This window comes from Oncorhynchus keta, chromosome 3, assembly GCF_023373465.1.
Source record: "Oncorhynchus keta strain PuntledgeMale-10-30-2019 chromosome 3, Oket_V2, whole genome shotgun sequence".
Lineage (NCBI taxonomy): Eukaryota > Metazoa > Chordata > Actinopteri > Salmoniformes > Salmonidae > Oncorhynchus > Oncorhynchus keta.
Window position 1 is genome coordinate 11,185,966 of NC_068423.1, and position 8,433 is coordinate 11,194,398.

Here is an 8,433-nt window from a genome sequence, read left to right on the forward strand (position 1 = left end):
TTTATTTCAGGCTATTTATTTTGATTGAATAGATGAGATTCTTATTAATATTTTAATTCCTGCCATCACTGACGTCTTTATCATAAAATAATCCTACAGTACCACAAGTATCACCAGTAGCTAGGTGTTCTAGCACCTACTGGCTTGAATATGACATGACATGTCATCTACAGTAGACTACTCATCTATGACCATAGTACTGCAGACAAAAAAAATGCAGTTCTTGAATTTCCGAATTTCCAAAAACCATAGGATCACAGGAAATGCACAGTGTAAACATCAATTAAAGGTAGAGAGAGAGTCATGTTTATTATGTGTTCAACAGCACCAATTTTAGTTATTTACAAAAAGATATATATAGAATGTATGGTGAGTAATAACTCCTACCAATTATCTGGTTCGTATGTCGCTAGTCACTGGTAATCTAATATAAGATGACGCTTCTCTCCAGATTTCTAACTGATATGGTCCTGAGAGGGTAAGATGAGAGAAAGAGGGGAGGGTAGGGTAGGGCACTGCAGCGGGAGGAGGGGCCAGCATGGGTGGTACAGAGATTATGGAGGTGGTGTCAGAGAGGAGAGATCCATTACTAGCCCTCCACACCTCTTTCTTTCTGTTCATCACTCTGACAGAACAGTGGAAAAGAACAGGAGATGCCTCTGGGAGGTCATGGGTCAACTTTTTAGAGAGAGAGAGAAGGTGAGAAAGAGATAAAGAAAGAGGGACAAACAGAGAAAGAGTACATATTGTCAAAGTGCAGTACATATTGATTGAGAACAAAAATAATAAACATAAGTAGCCCAGAACTTGCTTCTCTGACGTGGCCCACGTGGTACACAGTGAGGAAGAGTTGTGGCCCACTGATCTAGAAAGGAGTCCGTTTGTTGGTGCAACATTCATCCAGGAATTGATTGAGCTTCGATTGGTTCTCTCAAAAGTTTTTTTTCCCTGGGTTTATGGAGATGTATGCTCAATACAAAAGTATAATCAACTCATTGCAGCTTTGCCACAAAAATGGAAGAGGCAATTACTCAAAAGAAAAAGGAATTCATTGGTTTCTCTGCCTCCAATGAAAAACCATGCATGGCTTAAAATGACTAGCTAGCATCATTTGTAAATTGCATGTTTTACTTATGGTCGAGAGGTTTGACAACTATTCCGTATAAAATTCTAGATAGTTGGAAACAGATGTTTTATGTCCCAATACCATGGCACTGGATTTATGTACTGATATACAAAAAATCATTCAGTTCATTTCAATTTAAACTATTAGTAAGAAATTCTCGCCACAAAATGAATGCTCAACATATGGGGCATTGAACAGTCAGCCTTGTGGAGACTCTGTTTTGATTACTGTCCTTCGGTGGCTTGATTTTGAAGTCATGTCCAGGAGGGGTTCTTAAGTCATAATGTCTGTGTTCAGATAGATCTACAAACAGCACTGTTGTGATATTTGAAAAACCACATTCAATCAATGGGAAAATGTATTATACTCTTAGATAAAGTATTCATTTTTAGGGAAATCTCTATAGAAATGGTACACAGCAATTCTTCAAGACCCTCATAAGACATCACAGTAAAATAGAAGGATGTATTGCAAAAGGAAATAGTAAAGGGGTAGTGTACTGGGAAAGATGGGTTATGGGTTGATGGACATCTGAGTGTTGGAATTAAGATTGGAGTGATTGGATGATTGGCAAAACACTTGGAGTCCAGTACAATTCAACAAAGAACGTTATATATACATATATAGAGTTGTAATGTTTTCCACCCACCAAAAACATATAGTGAATAAAAAGGGGAATTCAAAATTGTGCAAGTAATGTTATTTGATAGACTCCAATTCTATCTTCTAATTTCATAGCTGATCTATCCCCTAAAAAAAACAAGACACCTTTTCCCCAACTCCAGGCCAGTGGCTATTGATGGGCCAAACCCCCATGTTATCGTTCAAACAAACAAAAAATATCTCTCACAACACAAGCAGTGGAGCGGCTTCTGTTGTGAAAAGCAACTACGGATCCGGGCATTTGTTTTTCAAAACAGAAGACGCCCACTGCTTGTGTTGGGAGAGAGAAAAAACAGAGTTTGAACGAAAACATGCGGGTTTTGGCCACTATACAGAACCAATACGTCACTTTATTATCGATAACTATCATCAGAAATCACGCGATATGAATCAGACGCGTCTTTCTTTTCCTCAACTCAGATAAGCCAAAACCACGCCCCGTTATTCAGATGTTAGTTCGACAACGTTTTGAGCGTTCTCCAAGTCCCGAAGTGAATATCACGTAGCGCGAAATTTCAGTCACTGATTAACATTTGCCCTTGTATTTCAAGATAGAAAAATATAATAACATAATGTTGTGGACCGAGCTAACCATTAACGTCCCTTAACGCTCAAAGACAGATTGAATGGCTGTGGCATAGCTTATTCTACTGAATGATTAGCTAATACATATTTGAGAAATTATGAATAATAAGCATATGCATTTTACCTGATAATAGACTACTAATGATAATATAACAACTTCAAATACTGAGCTAGTAAGGTTAAGTAAAGTTAAGCAGCCTAGGTTAATGTAGCTGACCTTCAATTGAGGGAATTCAGCAGAGTTCTGAGACATTTTTACAACTCATTGAAACTGAAAATAAATACATGGGCAAATGTTACCAAACATGATAATAATAGGCCTGCATTTATGGTTGCCAGCTAATTGTTAAATTACACTTTCCATCCTTACCTTGGAAGGTTACTGTCTCTGCACTGATTGCCTATGAGTGAGACAACGCTAGCTAGCCAATAGGAGTGTAGTAGAACGTCCCTCTGAATAACGGGGCGTGGTTTTGGCATAACTGCGTTGGGAAAAAGAAAGACGCGAATCAGACAGAGGGGCGCCGCCTCACCCACTAATTAGTCAGAAGGTTCAAATCAAATATTCATACCATAATTTCCAAGTGAAATGTTTACAGTAGGCAAAAAGCATCAACCACTGCTGTTATTGGACCCTGCACTAGTTTGCCCCGGCCTGTATGTCTCCCCAGCCTGGTGAGTCCTGTGCCTGCGCCCAGCCCGGAGCCTCAAGAGACGGCCTCCAGCCCGCTACGAGGGTCCCCAGTCCGGGGTCGGCGCTATAGGTTTAGGTTATACGGGCGGAGTCCGCGCCTTTGGGGGGGATCATTTTTATGTCTCAATTTTAGTTTGGTCAGGGCGTGAGTTGGGGTGGCATTCTATGTTTTGTGTTTCTATGATTTTCCATTTCTATATTTCTATGTTTTGGCCGGGTATGGTTCTCAATCAGGGACAGCTGTCTATCGTTGTCTCTGATTGGTAACCATACTTAGGTACCCTTTTTCCCCACCTGTGTTTGTGGGAAGTTAACTTTGTTTGATGGCACATAGCATTAAGCGTCACGGCTTGGTTTCGCTGTGTCATTTTGAATAAAAGAGAAAGTGTACACTCACCACGCTGCACCATGGTCCAGTTATTTTAACGGCTGTGACATATTACATAATTTATGCAGCAGCATACAATACATGTTTGGACTCACCTTGTTGTGCTGCGCTCACATGAACAGGAAGGTGGCACGGTGGTCCTTCTTGTGGGAAAATTTGGTCATCAAACTTTGTCATCAAAGTCTGGCATTCTCTGAATTTATGGTGCTTTCAAACAACTGGGAACTTGGAAAGAAAACAGGTAGAATCATGACGTCAGTGATCTTCAGGTCAGAGCTCTAGAAAGAGGTCTGAGTTCCTGACTTTGAATTCAGAGTTGGATGACCGTTCAAAATGTATTTTCCCAGTCGTAGCACGTATTTTCCTAGATGTCTTGAACTCTGAGATTTCCCAGTTCCGAGTTTCAAGTTATTTTGAACGTGACAGAAGTTATTCTGGATTGACAGCATGGCCAATGTGTTCAACCTTTTCTGGCACATGATGTGTTGCGAGTTAATGTTTATCCTTTTAAGCTTGGAAAATAGACCCTTAAATCCAGACTTGGACCACACATCCTCTCCACTGAATAGCAGGCTAGTGATTGCTATGCAACGTTTGCAGCTAGCCACTGATTCCTTCCAAACTACTCATTGTTGAATTTGCAATTTCCAACTTGTTGTGTAATGTTTAAGTCCAATGGCCGATGAGCACCAATACGCTTAATCTATCATTTTTCTTCATATGACAAGGATTTGCCAGCAGATTGTCAACTTAACTCACAATGATGACTGCTTGACTAGCTTGCTAGCTAAGATTCTGAAAGTATTATGTTGACATGATCAGTCGAATCAAAGCTATGGTATATATAACGTGATTTGACATAATTTCATCTGTGGCCAATGACCTTGAGCCTTCTTCGATGGGCAGTACTAATGTAAATCTATGGCAGCACTCAAAGGGGCTTGAATTTTCCAGCTCTCCCCGTTGATTTTGCTTCCCCATGAGTGACAGAACACTGAGCCAATCACGGCGCAACTAGAGAACATTACCAACCCCTACGATCTGTATTTTCCGCTGGCTGCCTCACCACAGAAAGCACTGAGCTACGCTGAAACACTTGCATTTTGGAGCTGTCTTACTCAAGAAAGCAAAAAATACACCATGTTTGTTTGTGGCTTTATTAACTCAATGTTGCTTTTTTCATTGTTTGCAAACTGATATGTGACACGTATTAATGCCAAAATAACATGCAATAGCATGCTCTGCCCCACCTGTCCTCAATGACAGGTCGCCACTGGCTGTATCTCATTTCTCTGGCTGAGTCTTAATTATCCACGCTTCTCTCAAAGTGTGCACCAGTACACTTTCTCACAGGGACTTAAACTCCCTCTCGCCAATACTTACACCATTCCTATCCTATGATTTAAAATCCATGACAGGGATGGTGCAAGTGCACACTTATGAAAAAGGGTAGATAATCAGGATGCAGCCTGTGTCCTTAATCCTGAAGTGCACTCTTGATCATTCAAATGAATATATTAAATGACTGGTATAACCATTTTGGTGAAAAATCCCCCAACCCCTTGTTTACACCAATCAAATTAGATGACAATTGGGATGAAAGGAACAGATAGAAAAAGCCATGACCTAATGTGGCTTATGTAGACAGACTGTGCCAGTGGTTAGGGTGACAGGTTCCAGCTCACAGCTGCAGAACTGCAGCCAGGCTTCCTGAGCTCTTCCTGAAATGAGGACATTCCGTTTCTTAGAATGCATTTCTAAACATTACACAAGTGCTGGTGAGATACATGTCTCTAAGAACTTTCAAAATGACATATTTTCATCATAACAGTGTGAACAGGGTCATGGTAAACTGGATCAAATTAAATCAAAATCTAAGTTCTTATTTGTGCAGGAATACAGTGTAATGTGCACAACACAATGAAAGAAGTAGGTAACTACAGTATATTAAGTACAGTGCTGTAGATAACTACAGTGCAGTGCATTCGGAAAGTATTCAGACCCCTTGACAGGATTGGGTCAAGCCACAGATCTGGGGAAGGGTACCAAAACATTTCTGCAGCATTGAAGGTCCCCAAGAACACAGTGGCCTCCATCAATCTTAAATGGAAGAAGTTTGGAACCACCAAGACTCTTCCTAGAGCTGGCTGCCCTGCCTAACTGAGAAATCAGGGGAGAAAGGCCTTGGTCAGGGTGGTGACCAAGAACCTGATGGTCACTTTGACAAAGCTCCAGAGTTCCTCTGTGGAGATGGGAGAACCTTCCAGAAGGACAACCACCTCTGTAGCACTCCACCAATCAGGCTTTTATGGTAGAATGGCCAGACGGAAGCCACTCCTCATGTTAACCCTCGCAAGGCTGCAGGCCCAGACGGCATCCCCAGCCGCGCCCTCAGAGCATGCGCAGACCAGCTGGCTGGTGTGTTTACGGACATATTCAATCAATCCTTATACCAGTCTGCTGTTCCCACATGCTTCAAGAGGGCCACCATTGTTCCTGTTCCCAAGAAAGCTAAGGTAACTGAGCTAAACGACTACCGCCCCGTAGCACTCACTTCCGTCATCATGAAGTGCTTTGAGAGACTAGTCAAGGACCATATCACCTCCACCCTACCTGACACCCTAGACCCACTCTAATTTGCTTACCGCCCAAATAGGTCCACAGACGATGCAATCTCAACCACACTGCACACTGCCCTAACCCATCTGGACAAGAGGAATACCTGTGAGAATGCTGTTCATCGACTACAGCTCAGCATTTAACACCATAGTACCCTCCAAACTCGTCATCATGCTCGAGACCCTGGGTCTCGACCCCGCCCTGTGCAACTGGGTACTGGACTTCCTGAAGGGCCGCCCCCAGGTGGTGAGGGTAGGTAACAACATCTCCACCCCGCTGACCTTCAACACTGGGGCCCCACAAGGGTGCGTTCTGAGCCCTCTCCTGTACTCCCTGTTCCCCCACGACTGCGTGGTCACGCACGCCTCCAACTCAATCATCAACTTTGCGGACGACACTACAGTGGTAGGCTTGATTACCAACAACGACGAGACGGCCTACAGGGAGGAGGTGAGGGCCCTCGGAGTGTGGTGTCAGGAAAATAACCTCACACTCAATGTGAGCAAAACAAAGGAGCTGATCGTGGACTACAGGAAAAGGCAGGTCGAACAGGCCCCCATAAACATTAATGGGGCTGTAGTGGAGCGGGTCAAGAGTTTCAAGTTCCTTGGTGTCCACATCACCAACGAACTATCATGGTCCAAACACACCAAGACAGTCGTGAAGAGGGCACGACAACACCTTTTCCCCCTCAGGAGACTGAAAATATTTGTCATGAGTCCCCAGATCCTCAAAAAGTTATTCAGCTGCACCATCAAGAGCATCCTGACTGGTTACATCACCCCCTGGTATGGCCACTGCTCGGCATCTGACCGTAAGTGTCACACCCTGATCTGTTTCACCTGTCTTTGTGATTGTCTCCACCCCCTTGATGTTGCCCATCTTCCCAATGATAACCTGTGTATTTAGACCTGTGTTCTCTGTTTGTCTGTTTCCATCTTGTTTGTTCAAGCCTACCAGCATTTCATATCTCAGCTCCTGCTTTTTCCAGTTTCTATTTTCTCGCCCTCCTGGTTTTGTCCCTTGCCTATCCTGACTCCAGGCCCGCCTGCCTGACCACTCTGCTTGTCCCTGACCCTGCCTGCCGACCTGTGCCTTTTCCCCCCTCTGGATTACCGACCTCTGCCTTACCCTGACCCAGCAGACCTGGACCAGCTGTGCAACGCCATCTTCTCCCAAGGACCCTCCATTGATAGGCAAGAGGAATTGCTTCGTGGGCTGATGGAGGGGCTTCAAACGTTGGCTGAGCGCCATTACCGTGCATTGGACATGCTGCTGGAGCAATTTCGCTGGTCGTCTGGGGGGCAGCCTGCCACGGTGATAACCCCACCGCCCCTCAACAACTCGGCGGTTAGCAGCGCCGCCCCACCAGCCACTCCACCTTCCCGGGAGCCCCGGTTACCTCCTCTGGAACGCTTTAATGGAGAGCCTAACACCTATTGGGTGTTTTTAGCTCAGTGTGCCCTCATCAGCAGCCATCCATACGTGCGAGCCTTGAGGGGTTCGTGGGAGAGGTGAGGAAGGTTTTGATGCCCCGTTCTCTGGGAGAGAAGCTGTCCGGAAATTAATCCAGCTCTGTCAGGGCGCCCGCACTGTGGCAGTGGAGAGTGTGTGGAACCCGGAAGCACTGTTCAACATGTTCCTGCACGGCGTCTCGGAGGAGGATAAGGACGAGCTTGCGGCTCGGGAGTTACCCATAGATTTTGACTTTCTCATCGCTTTGACCATCCGCATCGATGGTAGATTGCGGGAATGACGGATGGAGAGGAAAAATATTGATTTCACTCGCCTGTCCAGGGATTCCATCTCGTCTCCGAGTCATCCCGGAAGTCCCCGATTGTCCCGTGGCCGAGATCACCCGAGATTTCCCGACCTTCCTCGAGAGTCACAGAGGAGGGCAGAGGCACTGTTTCCCGAGCCCATGCAACTAGGCATGGCTGGGTTGTCCCCAGCTGAACAGCAACACCAGATCAGCACAAGGAGCTGTCTGTATTGCGGGACTTTTGGTCATTTTGTATCCTCGTGCCCGACAAAAGACCAGGCTCACCAGTAGGAGTGAGTACTATGGTTGTCCATTTGGGGATCTTTCTGCTTCCCTTACTTGCACCCTTCTTTCATGTCATTCTGCTGTGGGGAAACCAGTCCAAATCTCTCCGAGTCCTCATTGACTCTGGGGATGAGAGCTTTTTGGATGTCACTCTGGCTTCCAAGCTGAATGTTCCCACTCAGCCACTCTCCATTCCGTGGATGTTGCAGCATTGGACGGGTTACCCATAACACCACTCCCATCAACCTAAGGGTGTCAGGGAATCACAGCAGGACCATTCAGTTCCTGCTCATCCAGTCCCCCCCATATCC